The sequence below is a fragment of the Amyelois transitella genome, chromosome 8 (assembly GCF_032362555.1).
Source record: "Amyelois transitella isolate CPQ chromosome 8, ilAmyTran1.1, whole genome shotgun sequence".
Lineage (NCBI taxonomy): Eukaryota > Metazoa > Arthropoda > Insecta > Lepidoptera > Pyralidae > Amyelois > Amyelois transitella.
Window position 1 is genome coordinate 9,350,269 of NC_083511.1, and position 18,322 is coordinate 9,368,590.

General features: G+C 34.8%; 1 protein-coding gene across 2 annotated transcripts in view; it reads left to right on the plus strand.

Annotated features, from left to right (window-relative positions):
* Window positions 1-8,160: 8,160 nt before the first annotated feature.
* Window positions 8,161-18,322, plus strand: part of LOC106135376 (serine proteinase stubble) — a 138,695-nt gene continuing 128,533 nt past the window's right edge. For both annotated transcript variants that reach the window (XM_013335661.2, XM_060945462.1), the window contains exon 1: window positions 8,161-8,297. The gene's annotated coding sequence lies outside the window, so the exon portion shown is untranslated. The remainder of the gene's footprint in view (window positions 8,298-18,322) is intronic.

Below are 18,322 nucleotides of genomic sequence, written 5' to 3' on the forward strand. Positions count from 1 at the left end.
TGTATGTATGGTTCTATTCTAAAGTGTCGGAAATTACAAGGTTATGTCAAATATATTCTAGTGTGAGATGTAAGATAACAACAAAACGTTTTTTGATGATGTCACATCAAACTGACCAATTGTGACGTCACACTCCCCATTACTTACCACTTCTGCAGTCTTATATTATTCCGAATACTATGGTGCCTTATCTACGTTTATCTTATCTGTGGTCAGTTCTAATTCAATTTCACTATAATTGAAGGGCGGCCGTTAACGCTTGTTTGGATTAGTGAAAACGCCACTTGACTGATTTACAACTGGAAGCACTGTCCAATTATTTTTTTTATAGATAGCAATAAAACTGCCAATCAAGTTAGGAATTAGTTGCGTCGGAGCGTTGATATTAAAAAAGTTACGAGTTGTAAGAAAATGAAAGTTTATTGGCTGGACTTTCATGTCGATTTGTTGTTATTTAATATTTATTTTCAAAGTTCCTAACAAATAAATTTAACAACATAGAAACCCCGCCGTTATTTTAAACAATATTAATGTATTTTATTGTTATTAAAAAATTGTATTAGCTTTTAACCGCAGATTCGCCCGCAAGAAATACAGAACTATATTTCTTGACGAGATAGAAAGTAGATAGAAAAGGAAGGAAATAAGAAAGATTTCTGCTATAGCGAAGAAAAAGAGAATGAGATGGAAGGCGAAATTGAAATGTTCGAAATTGTGGAAGCACTTAAGAGTATGAAAGCGGGAAAGGCTGCTGGGTGTGATAGAGTGTCGGTCGAGATGCTTAAAGCAGGAAAAGGCGTAGTAGCTAGTCAGTTGTACTGCCTTTTCAATTTGTGTTGGAGAAGCGGCCGAGTACCAAAAGATTGGTGTAAGGCTGTTATCGTGCCACTTTACAAAGGAAAAGGGTCACAGCTGGACTGCAAAAATTATCGTGGTATAAGCCTGCTTAGCGTCGTCGGCAAATTGTATGCTAAGGTATTGATTAATAGAGTCAGGAATGAAACTGATGACAAAATATGGGATGCTCAAGCGGGATTTCGAAAGGGAATGGGATGTACTGATCAGGTCTTTTCCTTGCGGTGCATAGCCGAAAAGTTTTTGGCCAAGAGTCAAAAAGTCTATTGCACATTCGTAGATCTGGAAAAGGCCTATGACAGAGTTGAGAGGAATGAATTGTGGTCAGCACTTTCTATGCATGGGGTGAGCAGTCTCTTAATACGAGCACTGAAATCCTTATATGAGGATTCGAGTGCTTGTGTCAGGATAAACGGAGCGCACACTGAGTGGTTTAAGATTGAGAAAGGCGTTAGGCAAGGATGTGTTGCGTCACCGTGGCTGTTCAACCTATTTATGGATAGCTGTTTGACAGATTTGAAAGAGTCTAAAAGTGGATTAAGGATGAATGAGTTACTCGTCAAATGTCTGCTCTATGCCGACGATCAGGTTATACTGGCGTCATCAGCGGAGGAGTTACAGGAGATGGTAAACTGTATGCATGAAGCTTTAAAAGAGAAAGGAATGAAAGTGAACGTAAGTAAAACTAAAACACTGGTTTTTGAAATGGAGAAAGAAATGACAGCATGTAATATTTTGATTGGAGGAGAAAAAGTGGAGCAAGTGAAAGAGTTCGTATATCTAGGATCAAAGTTTACATCAGATGGCAAGTATGATAGTGATATTGAAAGGAGAGTGAACGCGGGGAACATGGTGAATGGAGCTTTGCATGCCTTTATGAGCAGTCAGAAACTATCCAAAAAGGCTCGACTGGCTGTGCACAGGGGCGTGTTGGTCCCGACATTAATGTATGGGAGTGAAAGTTGGGTATGGCAAAAGAAGCATGAAAGCAGAATAAATGCAGTGGAAATGAGAGCGTTAAGGAGTATGATGGGTGTGAAATTGAGTGACAGGATAAGGAACAGCGTGATAAGGGAATGTTGTGATGTGAAAGAAGATGTAGTTACAGGAATAGAAAAGGGTAAGTATGTTAAGATGGTTCGGTCATGTGGAGAGGATGAATGAAAGCAGGTTGACTAAGCAGATATACAAGGAGAGTGTGGAGGGAAAGGTCGGAGTGGGAAGACCTAGACGAACGTATCTTGATCAAATTAAGGACGTCCTGGTAAAGGGTCAGGTCAAAAGTACCCGAAACCGCCGAGCTTGTATGAAGAGAGTTATGAATGTGGACGAAGCGAAAGAAGTATGCAGAGATCGTGGCAAGTGGAAAGAGGTAGTCTCTGCCTACCCCTCCGGGAAAGAGGCGTGATGTTATGTATGTATGTATGTATGTAGAAAGTACCGTAAGTCCTCTTAATTATATTAATTCAAAATTTCAAGAAAATTAGTTAGAGTAACTAGAAAACACGTGAAGGGGCAACAAACAAATTTACTTTCACATTTATTATATTAGTTGGGAAGTTGGGATTAGGAATTCAATACAGAAAATATATGAATTGTTGTCTATTGAAAATCTTGGTCATTTTATTACAGTTAGTTTCAATAAATACTTGCATCTAAGTAGATATCAATGACAACAACATTTTTTTTTCAAATACTCATATTACTTACTAATTTTTAGGTCCTAAATGGCTTATTATTTCACTAACCAGTAACCAACATACTGAAATAAGCTACGTCAATTAAGTTTTTTTTTTATCATATGTAAAACAATTTTAAACAGTTTTGCAAAATGTGTCAGTAACATGACAGAAACAGTAAGCCGTCACCAAACGTAAGGCGCTACCGTGCCAAACCGTGACAGGTTTTGACAGGTTACTTTTGCAAGGCACTCTGTCTGAGTTGATCTGTGCGTTACAACCACGGACCTTAGTACGCTGGACTAAATCTACTTATCTTTAAATATAAATGTTAAAATAGATTAACTGACTGCAGTTGGGCATATGGTGTAGGAGCAGTAGGTGAATTCTCCAAATAAAAGGTACATTTTTGCTTATTTTCAGATGATTATAACCAGTGGTTTGGTTTGGGTTTCGTTGATATGTCAATCAGTGAGTCAGTGTCCTCTGTTACATATTTTGATGGCAGCTGATTTTGGGTGAATAAAATATATTTGACGAATATATTTCATGATCCCCCATGAGATTTGAAAATTTGTGAACTGGAAAAAAGCAGTTCAGTTTGTGTATTTTTCTGTATATGTATAATTGCTAGTGATGTCGTGCTTCATTCTTGAAAATGGTGGCCTGAAGCTATATAAGTGTAGTAAAGGCAGAATGCATGGCTTTTAAAGCAGATTTTTTATCTCTACAAATAAGCAATGACGTGAAACCTATAGAATAAGTAGTTCCATAGTCACTCTTGCCAACAAAATGTCAAAAAGCTATGGAAGACAATTTATTTCGCTAATATGAAGTCCAGAGTGCACTATAGATGTCAATGGTTTTAACTAATCTCTGATCACTTTCACTTATACCTTCCGCGAATATTTATGCATTGGCGATGGATTAGCTATTTAGATGATGTCTTATGATTTATATTAACAGGTTCAATTACATATGAACTAATCAATTGTTAAAACTATTGTTATATTTAATTAACAGGAATTTGGTATATAGCACTCTTTTGAGTTAATATAGGATAGCTACCTGTTACTATTAAAATCGCACAAAAATGTCATTGTCGCATATTATTAAATAAATATTGAAAATGACTTAAGAGATATATTAAAATGAAAATGTAATAATCATAGTTATTTTATCCACAAAGAATAAAATAATTAAATTATAGAAAATCTTATTATAAGCATTTCACTTTACTGTTTGGATAACAATGAATCTATGTATGTTTTGTTTCACCAGCAACCTTTTTCTCAATTTCTCCTAAATATTACTATGTGACAGCACAAAGCTTACTTCTATCAAATCATTATACACCCACGAAAACCGCCCAATTATTTACACTACAATTACTATTAAGTAAGGCTGTGGACAGACGGTGAGAAAGTTATGAATATAGTCATTTTACATGTTAATCCTATACACACATACGTCACAATTTTCATGAGACTATAAGGTGGTATAGGATTTTAACGAAATAGAAATAGAAACGCATGAAACTGGAGTGCTTTGTAAGTAGCTTTTACATTACACTTGATTATCTGAAAATAATGAATAAAATATAAGTTCCTGTTGCCTCTTAACTCTCAGATTAAATTTCACAAGACAAGATGAAATAGAAGGTAACATGTAATCTCATCGTCGTATTTTGTCAAGTTCTTTCGTCCGTCCACACCTCTTTGAAGAAGGAACTCAAGGTCTGTACAGTTTTTACATGAAGCAGCTGCCGTTACCTCCGCAACCTACCTTAACCATATGAATGTGCAGATTTCTTCACCGTAGCCGCTTCAGTAAGCAAACAAAAATATAGATTTAAATAGAAGGAAACAATGAAATAAAATACAATTTATTCCTCTAAGACTCACACATACTAATTATTCCATAGCAATCTCTTCACAAATTGGATGCTTACTGATTACTATGTTAAGTTTATAGTTCTCGCCGACGGCAGATCAGCGCGCTGGGCCATCAATAGTCTGCACTACGCCTTACTGACAAGCGAATCCAAGTGGATTGGTTTATGCCTCTTTGCTCTTCGTTAATTGAACAGATTTATATCTTTTTTAGCATAATCTATTTACAGATAAAAAAGAAAACTAATGATTATGTGACGCCCAAACATTGAGAGTGTAGAAAGGTTCAGATTATAAAAGTCAACCAAGGAAGGATTTTTTTAAGCGATGGGCTAGCAGCTTGTAGCTATTTGAATCACAATTCTATCATTAAGCCGTATGGCTTAATGATAGAATTGTGGCTGTAGTTGAGCTGTATAGCTCAACTACAGCCTTTCAGTCTTTTCAAGACTGTTGGCTTTGTCTACCCAGTAAAGGATACACGGTATTGTACTTATATAATATTGTTATACAAAGTGAATATCAATGCCGTGTGGTTCCCAGCACCAGTACAAAAAAGAATAGGACCACTCCATCTCTTTCCCATGGATGTCGTAAAAGGCGACTAAGGGATAGGCTTACATACTCGGGATTCTTTTTTTAGGCGAGCAACCTGTCACTATTTGAATCTCAATACTATCATTAAGCCAAATAGCTGAACGTGGCCATTCAATCTTTTCAAGACTGTTGGCTCTGTCTACCCCACAGGTATGTAGTGAATATCACTGGGATCAAATTGGAACAAACAAACGGCTTTCCCAGCGATCGAGATGCACCAGCTAATCGCCGATCACTTTCACCGCGGCTGCCTTCAGACGCGCGAAATGATTGCTAATTTACATACGCTTGTTATGACATTGATGGACGTTATGCCAACATGTCGTCTTATGTTTGAAAATAGATTGTTATTGTATATAAAAAGGTTTTCTTTCAAGTTATCATAATTTTCATATATTTAAGAGTTGAAATATGAAAACAGATTGACTATTGCTTAATCAATCTGTTTTCATATTTCAGCTCTTATACAAAGGAAGTGTGAATGGGACTGTTGGACTGGGAACGCCTAGATGAACGTAATTTGCCCTAATCGGTGACGTTCTAGCAAAAAGTCAGGTCAAGAGTACCAGAAACCGACGAGCTAGCATGAAGAGAGTTATGAATGTGGATGAAGCGAAAGAAGTGTGCAGGATCGTGGCAAGTGGAAAGATGTGGTCTCTGTCTACCTCTTCGTGAACGAGGCGTGATTTATGTATGTATGTTTAAAAGCTGAAGGTGATGGCCAAAAACTTCTCGAGTGCAGACTACGTAGGCTTCAGTGATGCCTAAATAACTATTCCACGCGGACGAAGTCACGGGCACAGCTAGTTACTTATAATTAGCATCACACAAGTTTTTCAGTGTGTATGGTCATGCAAAGCTGTTTTCACAACACTTTTTAAAATTTGATGATTTGCTTTAAACTCCAACTTTTGATTGGATTGCGTTTTATTCATATGCCTTCTCTTTGCGTAGAATATAGTAGTCAAACAGTTAATAAATACTCTTTTGATCATTTGATTAAACTTAACAGTGTGATGTATATTGAAAACTTTCTATTATAGGCACTTTTATAATTGGTTAACATCTTGTTACTGGGTTTATTATATAACATAATTAAAAAAGTTATTTTTGTATGTTATAAAAAGTTTAAAATTTCCTAATTAACCTCAAGTATACCAATGTAAAGGGAACTTTCAAATAATAAAAAATACAAGCCGTGTGGTTCTAGGCAAATTGGAATAAGACATTTTATTGCAATTTAAACATTACTTAAAGCTGTAGGCAACACGTAAAGTAGCATTATATTAGAGTGGGATTTATAGCATTAACTTAAAACTAGTTTAGTTCACTTTGCCATAAGTGGGCACCCATCTTTACACAAACTACACCGGAATCTTGTTACAGAAATGTTTGAGAAGAGCTGACCATTTATCATCATTAAGGTAATTAGTTAATAACAGGAAACGTCTACGGTTAGAGGACTATATTTATACTAAAAAATGTACCTGCATTAACCTAATTAATTTGGCAAATGTGTGGATTTCATATAAGAAAGTTTCCGCAATTTTATAGCATTCGCTGTCGATAAATCTTAAAGTTTAATGATCGCATTTCACGTTACTCGTAATGTTGAGAGAAATCTGATTTTAGGAAGATTGGTTGCTTTGCACCGTTTTTAAGGTCTTTAGGTGAACCAGTTCCAAGGTTCGATTTCAGATCGGGGCAAGACTGAATATGTAGTTTTCTATGCAATATAGGAATTTCATACTGCATTCAGTGCAACCCTATGTTGTTAAAAATTTCCAAGAAGCCGATTGAACCACTATTTATTTTGTTGTTGGTCAATTGGCTGCGATGATATGCAGCCATTCCAAATGACTCATTGACTCTGTCTACCTTGTAAAGATTAAAAACGTCATTCTAATGTATGTATTATGTATGTACTTAGGATATTTTGAAAGAATTTTGTATAAAATAAAATAAATGAAATAAATAATTCTACATGATTCTTCTTTTAGGCGATGGGCTAGCAACCTGACACTATTTGAATCTCAATTCTAACATTAAGCCAAACAGCTGAACGTGGCCTTTCAGTCTTTTCAAGACTGTTGGCTCTGTCTACTACGCAAGGGATATAGACGTGATGATATGTATGTATGAAATAAATAAAATGACTGGGTTACAAAGCGATGAGCTAACAGTCTGTTACTATTTTAATCTCAATTCCATCATTAAGCTCTGTTGACCCTGTAAGGGATAAATATATGTATGTTAGAAATGATTATATGTATCTATGTAAGTTTTTAATTGGAGGTGTACGTAGTTTTTTTATAACCAAAGGTTTGGTTCTGTCTTCTTGTATAACGTAAATCGGACTGTAGTGAATACCCGGGAACCTTGTCTTATCATCTAAGTTAGATAATGAACCACGTACTATACTCATAATTAAACACACATTATTGAGGTATTTATGTCATAATAAGAATAGAAATTTATATTTATTTATTTACTTTTATTGTATTTTTAATTTAGATATACACGCTACTTTTGTAATAAGTACCAAATTTAAACTTTTTTCTCCTTAAAGCATGTAAAAATGTACGGAATTTCGGTCGACGATTTTGTAATTTGCGTCTGCGCGCGCGCCGCACACTCGTTGATGTCTTTCTTACGTGTCAAGTGAATTTTGTATGTAAAAGGGTCTCGTTCGCTTTTTGGGTTAAATAATGTTTCGTTACAGGTTAAATATATGGTTATTTATAATATTGTGTATTTATTCCATTGTTGAAGGTAGTGTACCCATTTTAGGGATCACATTTTATTTTATGCATGTAACCTTCGCGGTATTCACGAAGTAAAACTATTTCCTACTTTCTCTTTCAAAAGTGTTTTTCAAGTTTTTAAAAGGTTTATTTCTCGACAATTGCATATCTATGAAGAGATATAGAAACAATAGTTTTCCAGAAGTGCAATCGTGTTAGAAAGTGTTCATGACCGCCGATTTCGTTTTTACAGTCGACAATAAAATCACGAATAATTACTACTTTTCTGTTTTTGATGAATATCGTTAAATTGCAACAAATACGCGATTCCGTTCAGCTCCCGTGAGGCTATCACGGCGGATCATTTCACCTCAGCCGAGTCAGTTGCGTCCGCGCACCGCAAGAGAACGCACGCGTGTAACTCTCTCGCTCGCCGGGTCTCACGCGCGTCCAGTGCAACCAACAAAACATCTGTGACAGTGACATGATTTTGTGTTATTATCGGATTCACTAACTGTACCATTGAAAACGTAAGTCGATTAATAAAAATCCCGAACCTGTCTTGCCCCAGTAACGTCAACATTCAGCACAATTAAGAGCCGACAAATGAACACGCAAATCGATACACAAACCCATTTCAGTGGGGCAATTAATTCGCCATCTGCGTTAATGCGTTTCTAACATCGTGCACGTATTTAAATTATTTAGAAATCTCAGTCGTCACTTGCAAAAAATGCACGAAATCGCCGAAGCGGCGCGCGGCGCCGGCACATGTGATGATCGCCGCGCTGCTGCTCGCTAGAGGATGCTGAAATATAATAAATTAAGCCAATCGGTCACTATGCTCTTAGCACAGCTACTGTCAGGAATCGAATTAAGAAATTTAAATATGGAAATACAAATAACGTTATTTTAAAAAAATTGCTTGCTGCTATTATTTTTGATTACGCGCACAGATTTACTTAATTAGTCTCTATGAATTTAGACATTGTTAGACACGCGAATTGGTAACAGAATTGTGAATTAAATTGGTAAAAGAAATAAAAGAAGAATAAAAAAATTTGATTTATATTTCATTTGGGTTTCGTGTGAATTCGCGTATGAAATCAAGCTGTAAGTTTCAAATTATTTCTTATACCTTTAAATGATCTGATATAAATATAAAAGGTAAAACAAATTTATACATGAGTGAGTAAAACTAGGGTCAATATTTTTTTCGCATAATTGCGTATAATAAATAAGTATAGTGTTCACATGTAAAAAGAAAAATGTAGTAAGTAACTGCAGCATGTAATTCACAGTAGCTAAGAGCATAAGTTAAACTAACTTGGATGAGTGCCAATCTACCAGTTAAGAAATTACTGACTTGTGTAATACGGTTAAGGTGAAAATTTACTTTCTTGTTTACCAGTCTTTCCTTGGCACTTACTTAGATTAAAAAAAAAAAACTAAAATGCGTTAATAAAAAGATAAAGGTCTAATAGATGTGGTCAAATCCCATTATAATAACCCACAATGGTTTTCTCCAACCGTTAATAAAAAAAAGAATCCATCATCAGTTTCTCCAAGTCGATCGCAATCATTTATATCGACCGATTTCCATACTGCGTATTCTTTAAATCCGCATAATTAGGTACTTATTTACATCTTGTCCCATAAAATTTATTGCCAATGATTACACTGAAAGTTTATTTCAATTTTATTAAACGGTTCGATGTTTAATGAATTGTAACTTCGAATGCCGCAGATATGAGAAAATGAGAAAACTTCTCTTATGTATGCTACTGTTAGTTTTACTTTTTATTTATGAGAAAATAAGTACGAACATATAAGTCTGCAAATACTTGTCGTCTGTCATAAATGTTGACGACGAAAATTATAAGATAATATTGTAGGTCTAAAATAATTAGCTACGTAATGAATGCATCTTAACGACGCGACTTATCTGTGTAATTTGTCCCGTATATATTTATATTTATTTATTTATATCTTTTCAAAAATAAATCATAAAGTATGAACATGCATACATACATATAATCACGGCTATATCCTTTGCAGGGTAGACAGAGCCAACAGTCTTGAAAAGACTATATATATAGGTCAGCTGTTACGCTTAATGATAGAATTGAGATTCAAATAGTGACAGGTTGCTACTCACCTGCGTCGTTGCTACTTTATAGTATGAAAATTAATACAACAAATATATCACAAATAAATACTTGTAAATAATAAAATGCTTCATTTTAATGTAACATAATATCTTTTTCCGGGCCCCAGGTACTACTCCTCCTACTCTTCCAGAGAGAAGAGAAGAGTAAGAAGAGGTTATGTTTTAACTTATCTTTGAATTTTTATTTAAATCAATCAAGTCTAACCTAAAGTTACATAATCAGTCTAGAATTTTATGGAAAATCCAAGATTATTTTCCTTTTTCGGGCGAAACGATTTTTGGGCCACGATGTAAATAAAGTACCGCACATACGCGGCATATCTAGGTAGGAATACGTCGTGTATCATATGACTGGCAGTGTGTTAGTGGCTCGCGTAGTGAGAGTTAGAATGTGTATCACCACCGACCTGGAACCACGCGAATTAGCACTCGTTAACAATTATGCATTATTTTAACGCATAAATCAACCATAATGAGCCGTTTTGATGGCGGCTTTTTATGGCTTTCAGCGGATATTTTCCGTTTATTTGAAGTTTGGTAGTAAAATATTCATGCTGGAAGAGGTAATAAGATGTTGCGATGAATATTAAATTTGATCAGTGTTGATTTGTGTTAAAAGCACTGAATTATAGTAAATATTAATTAGATCAGTAAGTCGTTCTGATTTGCCAATATTTTGATGAAAATTCAAAGTTGAGTATGTCTGATGAAAAATGAAGAAATTTCCATTAGTGTGATATAAATTACTACCTATTAAAATAGAGTGTAATGAAAAAGAAAATATAAGTTCACCTCTAAATCCCAATTAATCTTCATTATGTTCATGCAAACCCATTTTATAAATTGTGAACATGATTATTTATTAAAACTAATGGTTAAACGTAATAACTAATTAGTTAAGAACTTGTTACTACGGATACTAAACAGAACTATCCAATATAAAGTGTCTATAATAACTGAAATCAATCAAATTAAGCGTCCCATTCATTAGAGGAAATTGCAATGCGCGCTTCCGAGCAACTTTCCTGGACCTTCATTAGGGTTCACATTTGGTTGATGATACTGGTAATAAGTGATCGTATTACTTGTTCTTATAAATCGGGTCCATTTGTAAAAGTGGCACTCGACATCTATACAGTGTGAAATTCGTGGTAAGTGTAGTAAGTACTAAACTATAAGATAAAATAGAGACGAAAGTATCAGTTTTAGTAATGCATGTAATTTTTATTTTATTTGGTTTTTGTGCTATAATTTCAGTTGATGTTGTTTCTGTCAGCAATTCCATTTCTTTTCACGATATCATTTTTTAAGTGGTTAATATAAAAAAAAAAATACCTAACAAAATAACGGATTTGACGAAAACTGGCTATTTCAATTCTGCCCCTCTTTTTGCTATGCACTGTTGTGATTAAAATTCAATAAAACTCATCAAAAAATTCGTTATTTGTTTTTTTTTTGTTATTGGTGCATCCTCTATAGCCGTAATCTTTCATGCGAGTGGCTACCACTCGACGAATGTAAACCCCACTGTGCCAGTAGACTTGGGAGCGCTAACTTTCCTCCCTTTACGGCCTTTGATTACCGGTGTGACCGCTTCATTACCGTGGCAGTACCGTGGATTGTAATGGCTCTTATGTTATTACCCGTAAAGGGCAATTTTCAATGAACAATGGGGTATGTGCTACTGTTATTCCAGATGATAGGTAATGAATTTATGGGAGATGTCTCGATTATAATGGTTTATTGATATAGACTTTAAAGAAAGACAAGCCTTCTAGAAATTAAAATAAATACTTTGACATAAAATTGGAATTCTACAATTAGACAAATTGTAATTTTATTATTTTATTCTTTTTTTTATTGTAAGATTTTTTGGACATTATTGTAACTTTAATAATTTAAAAGATATTAAAAACTCTTTTGTTTGGAATTTTATCGAAAATGAATGTATCCAATTGATGGATGAGGTAACAACAGTGCACATATAATACAAGATCCCTATAATTTCTTAAAACAGTATGCACTTAAAATTGACGTGTAATAACCATTTAGACATTTCACTCTGCGCGGACACTTGAAAAAGTAAAAATTTAATACTTTCTCTTGAAACGACTGACGTAACTTTTGAAGTCGGTAAAGGCTTGCGATTGATAAATGGTGCTCTCTGAATTATCTGCGATGTGGCATTGAGAAATGTTTAGTTCAGTTTGGAGCCATATCGAACCTTTTGAAGACAGTTGGGCGACAAGAAATGGCTTTTAAAGGTGAACGCTGGCTTTGCCGCGCCGTACGCATTTATGCGCAAGGTTGAATTAAACTTTTAATAATATAATTGGAACTGGGGCGTGTGTAGAGCGTGGCCAAATCTTTGTTCATCTTAAAAAGGCGGACGTACAGGCCCAAGAGAACTGTGTTCCCAATTTAATTCATAAGTCCTTTCTGTCCTTCGTCAGAAGCTGAAATTTGGTATGTACATTTCTTATACACTTATTAAAGTGAGGATATCTCGAAATCCCGACGGGAACGAACATAAACGGAAGTTTTTTTTTTCATACGGGCGAAGCTGCGAGTTTTACTTTAAAAGCATAGTTTAAGAAATTCATTTGCTTTATAATATTTCCTAACAGAATATAACACTTTGGATCGACAATGGGCGTGGGTTTTTGTTTTGCATACAATGACAGTGTTTTGTTTTTGGTGAGATTTCATCAAGTCTTGTACAGAGAGGCGCAAGCGCAACGGGGCGGCGATGTAACCGCGGCGGAACTGATTGTTTTGTTTCAAATTTTTGTAACTGCAATTTATTATTTCACAGCGTATTTGATGTAAGTAATTTTTTTAATGAAATTGAGAACATAAGTAAGGAACAGATTTAATACAAATCTCAGCGAAAAAAAAATGAGACCTTGACAAAAGAATGATAAGACGAGCAGACAAACTAGTGGTCGAATAATTTCCTAAAAGGAACCCCCTTTTAGGAAATTATGGAACCCTTAAACAATACAGTAAATATCGGTTCAAAGATACAATCGCTCACACAACAGAGGTATACAAAAACTGGCTCAATGTAAAAAAAGAAATTCAGATAGCATCTTCAATATAATAAAAAATCACGACATTATGAAATTTATTCAAAGTCCTGCGCACTAATTCAAATCTATAATCTATCTCTCACTTGCATTATAAGCTCTTATTAGTAATGTCTACTATTTCAAAATACGAGTACTCCACTCGTTTTAACAAAATCAACTGTCAATCATCTAATTAACTTAAAGTACCACACAATAAGAAATACAAACATAAAAATAAAACACTCATATCTGCATCCGGGAAAGTAGTTAAAACCTTTGAAACTTAACGATGTTATAAAACCCAGCTTTCAAAACGACGGATAAAAATGCTTTCACATAATAAAAGTCACAAAAAAAGTTGTGTAAGGTTATCTCACTGTGGTTAATTGTATTTTAATTACTTGGGTCAATGACCCTGTCTAGACGGTGCAGGGGTCAAATAAACAATGTCGGCTAATGATTTTTCACTTGCCAAATAGTGATGTGAGTGTGCTACTATATGCGAAAATAGTTGCGTCATGTATGGTGCTCTGTTGACAAGAACTTAGCTGCTAACTGTTTATAACAATATTTTTATAAAATTTAGTGAGGATTTATGAATTTACAAGAACAATTCTTACTTACGTTTTACCACGTTATAAAATTGGCCACCTAGACTGACACCGATTGAGTCATATTCTATTTGAATGTTGAAAAAATGAAAAATATTCACTTATAAAAAAACCCACTATATAGCACTGAATTATTAATAATCCTAAGAGACTGAGTCAACGAAGCTAGTGTGAACGGAGCACTACTGCAAAACAAATTATTACATACTACTCTGTCAAGAAAGTAGCAGGAAAAGATCAATAATACACAAACTGTTTGTTATTCATCCAAATTTATTTTATCACCTTCAAAATATGCTCCTTTAGAAACGATACACTTACGCCAACGAATAATCCAATCATCAAAACATTTTTTAAACGCTGTTTCCGGAATTGAGGTCAGTTCTCGCCGCGAATTCTCTTTTATGTCTTCTACCGATTGAAAACGGGTGCCACGAAGTGGTAATTTGAGTTTAGGAAAAAGAAAAAAGTCGGCTGGAGCCATATCTGGTGAATATGGTGGTTGCTCGATGGTATTTGTTGAGTGTTTGGTTAAAAATTCGTTCACAATGATGGCCTTGTGCGAAGGTGCATTATCATGGTGCAAAATCCAAGAATTTTCTTTCCACAAATCTGGCCTTTTTCGTCGGATTTGCTCTCTTAAACGCCGCATAACACTCAAATAATATTCCTTATTTACCGTTTGACCTTCCGGCAAGAATTCCGAGTGCACAACACCGCGATAGTCAAAGAAAACAGTCAACATGACTTTGACTTTTGAACGACTTTAGCGTGGTTTTTTCGGTTTCGGTTCAGTTGGAAGGCGCCACTCCGAAGCTTGTTGACTAGTTTGCATGTCAAACTCGTAAACCCACGTCTCGTCACCAGTAACAATGCGTTTCATGAATGTTGGGTCGGAATTGACTCGTTCTAGCATGTCCTCAGCGACTCTCATGCGATTGAGTTTTTGAAAAAAATTCAGGTCTTTTGGGACTAGCCGAGCGGCAACATGTTTCATACCCAAATTTTTAGTTAAAATGGTACGGATCGACTCGTGAGATACAGAAAGTTCGGTGGCTATCTCTCTCAAAGTTGAATGAGGATTTTCAGTCACTATTTCCTTCACTTTTGCGATGTTAACTTCAGTTGCAGACGTTGATGGCCTACCAGAGCGAGGCAAATCTTCCATCACATCTCGACCGCTTTTGAACGCTTTGTACCACTCATAAGCACGAGTTTTTGATAAAGTCGATTCACCGTAAGCCTTCTGTAACATTTTCAGTGATTCCGAACACGATATTCCATTGGCAATGCAAAATTTAAGACAAACTCTTTGTTCGATGTTTTTATCCATTATGAAATTAGCAATACACACTAGATATGATATAACTAAAAATAGCACTGTATTTAATGTAAACAACAGATGCAACTCAAACTCCGCGCCAAAATGGAAAACAGTTGTGCCAATCTAACAACAACAAAAAAAAACAAAAATTTGAATTTGGAACCATAAATAAATAATCCATTCCCGATACTTTTCTGACTGAATGTATATTAATATGTCAGCTACCGTTAATAATGATGATAAAAACACGAATAAAATTTTAAGTGTAATTATTTAGTTTTTCTGCACTATTTGGTGTGGAAGTAACTGAGTTTTATTAATTGAATATTATCTTCGCCTTGGTTTCACGTGGATTTTTAAATTATTTTTAGCAGGTATTTGTATATTCTATCATTGTCTTATAATTCTTTGATAAGGTTTCTGATAATATTATTTCAAACTGTTCTTATACTAATTTTAAAGGTTTTGTTGTACTAATTTTAAAGTTAATTCCATATTGCACGTCCAACGCATTATTTTCGGAAAGTAGACATTCGCAGACGTATATATGCAAATAAAAAAGTTTATACTTAAAAATAGAACTAGGTTAAACGAAAAGAAATTTCGAACACTAAAACCAATCAATTGTGTTAATTTAATGTAAAATAATGCATTATTTAAGCATTAATTGGTTTTATCTGGGCTTCAAATCGTTAATTAGTGATTGAATTAACAGATAATGGGGGTTTCAAAGTTTTATTAATCTAGTTTGGACGATCCTGACATTGAATGACCAAAGAAATTAATGACCGTAAAGGAGTGTGATGACTGGTAACTTAAACTTGAAATATAATTGATTACATTTAATTTCCCTCCATCTTATTGATTAAAACGTGGCATAGATCGATTGCCGGGTTTCCGGCAGAGAGGATTACTTTATCTTCTTCTGTGAATGACTATCTATTATTAAAACAATAAATGTGAAAGTGTGTTGACTCCTCACACAGATTTTTCCATTCGACCATTAAAAAATAAAGACGTATGCATTGTTACCGTATATCTTTTCTCCCGGAAAATAAATAAAGTACAGTGCAGTACAGTAACACGCGCAAATTATAGTTTTTCAGAACCATACAGTATAATCCCGGCACCAATAGAAAAATGAATAAGACCACTCCATCTCATCGATGTCTTATTAAGGAATATGTTTATAAACTTGGGATTCTTCTTTTAGACGATGGGCTAGCAACCTGTCACTATTTAATTTGAATTAATGGAAAGATTGAGCCAAACAGCTGAACGTGGCCTCTCAGTCTTTTCAGGATCGTAGGCCCTGTCTACCCCGCAAGGGTTATAGACATGATTATATGTATGTATGTACTAAGATGAAGGGTCAGCGAGCATACTAGATATTTTCTGGATTCACAGCAACCAGCTCAAAATTCGTGGAACTCGATTTGATAAATAGATTTCTCAAGAGACAGAAATTTAATAATCCACACCTTTTTTTATTCAATGACTCACAAAAATAAAATAAAGCCCTTTTCCAATTTCAACAGAATGAGTCTCGCCCATCTTATGCACGGTATTGTTAACAGAAATTTTAAGAAAAGGTCTCCTATCTTAATTCAGTGACTCACCTAAATTAAACAAAGTTTTATTTCAATTTCAACAGAATGTGTCTCGCCCATCTCATGTTCACAAGGTGATTTCGTCGTAACTCCGCAACCAGTTCAGTTTATACAAGTGAACTAACTCTATTGACCCTCTTTGATATCGTCTGGCTTTCCAACGATGCTCGCGGCCGCCCGTTTTATTCCACAGATGCATTTTACTGATTGCAAAAATGCATGTCTGACTGCAACTGCTGTAACCTCTTTCGTTATCTTTTTGGCTACTGTTTGTTTTGTGACTTTTAGATTCTATTTCGGTCTTAAAAGAGGTCGAAGAATTGTCTTTGTTTCTTCATTCTTAAAATTCTTTTTAATTTTTTATATCCGCATCCACAGACGTAGAAAGGCAGACGAAGTGTGGCTTGATAAAAAGTGAAGCATTTTAAAATTAAATAAGCAATTCTATTCTATTCTATAGCCGTATTGTACGCATGTGTGAGTGACAGAAAATAAGATAGGTAATCTATGACGTTAAGGCGACGCATTGGTACACATATGTAGGTGAGAATGGGTGGGTGAGGCGTGTATGTTATGTACGGCATACTATTGATACTTCATTATATATTATTTGCCGTATAGTAAAACTCCGTCCGCCTTTTTTTCTTCGTCTATGATTTTCACATTTGAAGTTTCGGTTGTTGTGCTTTATAGCGAGGTCCTCAAATATATGTGTAACTGTGTGTGTGTGTGGAGTGCGGGGAAGAACATACATAGAGTATTCACGCGGGCGAAAGTTAGTAGTTATTAATCTTTTGAAGCTGATATCTAGGTTAAAATCTTAACGACATCTTTACAAACATAAATTGTTTCTTTATTACGTTCGCCGTATATGCCACAATTGTAACTAGTCTCTCGTTGCATGAAACCTGCTGACTAGAAGTGAAATACTGTCAAGTAAGTGGAAACTGTGTCATTTCTACTGAACTTTTTACTTATGTTTCTAGATGATTTCTTACTTAGGTCTTTTGTTAAAATTATTCTTAAAAAATTTCTGTTGTATCGTTTCTCTGACTTTAAAGGTCCCGGGGATTTCCTGAAGTCTACAAAATTGGATATGCCAAGTAAAGTACGATTGAAATCTCTGGTAGAGAAATACGACTGGGTATATACAACATATTTATTTCAATGAACGAAATTAATTTTCGTGCGATATGTCAAGGAGGTTATAATTCGCTAACGAAGTTATTAAAAATGCTACTATTTTGAAGCTTGTAAACCTAGTGCCTGAAATTAGTGTACCCAAGAAAAAACATCAACAAAATATGTTATTTTCCCAATTTTTTTGTAACAAAGAAATTGAACTCAATTGAATTTATTTTTCAATGACACGAACGAGTTACAAACAATATTTATTTATAGCCCAAACACCATAAACAACGAAATATGAGTAAACACGGCCATTGTTTTGCCGTGACATAGGTATGTAGTTAGTGATAATGGTGACCCATTTGTGTCTGTGTCACTTCGGAACATTAACATGACCATAAAGTCTCATGATTGAGGTAAAGTCAAATTGAGGGACGGCGAGTATGATTCATTATGGTGAGGGCAGTTCATCGAATACAGGATTTTTTTTAATTTCTTTGAAAGAATGATATGTTTATGTTATGAATAGATGAGTAAATTTGCAAAAGGTATAAGTAAAAAGTTAAAACAATTGCCAGCTAATATTTTTCAGGCAATCCCGGCCCTTGTAGTTGTTACATAAATAATGTTGAGAATAACTA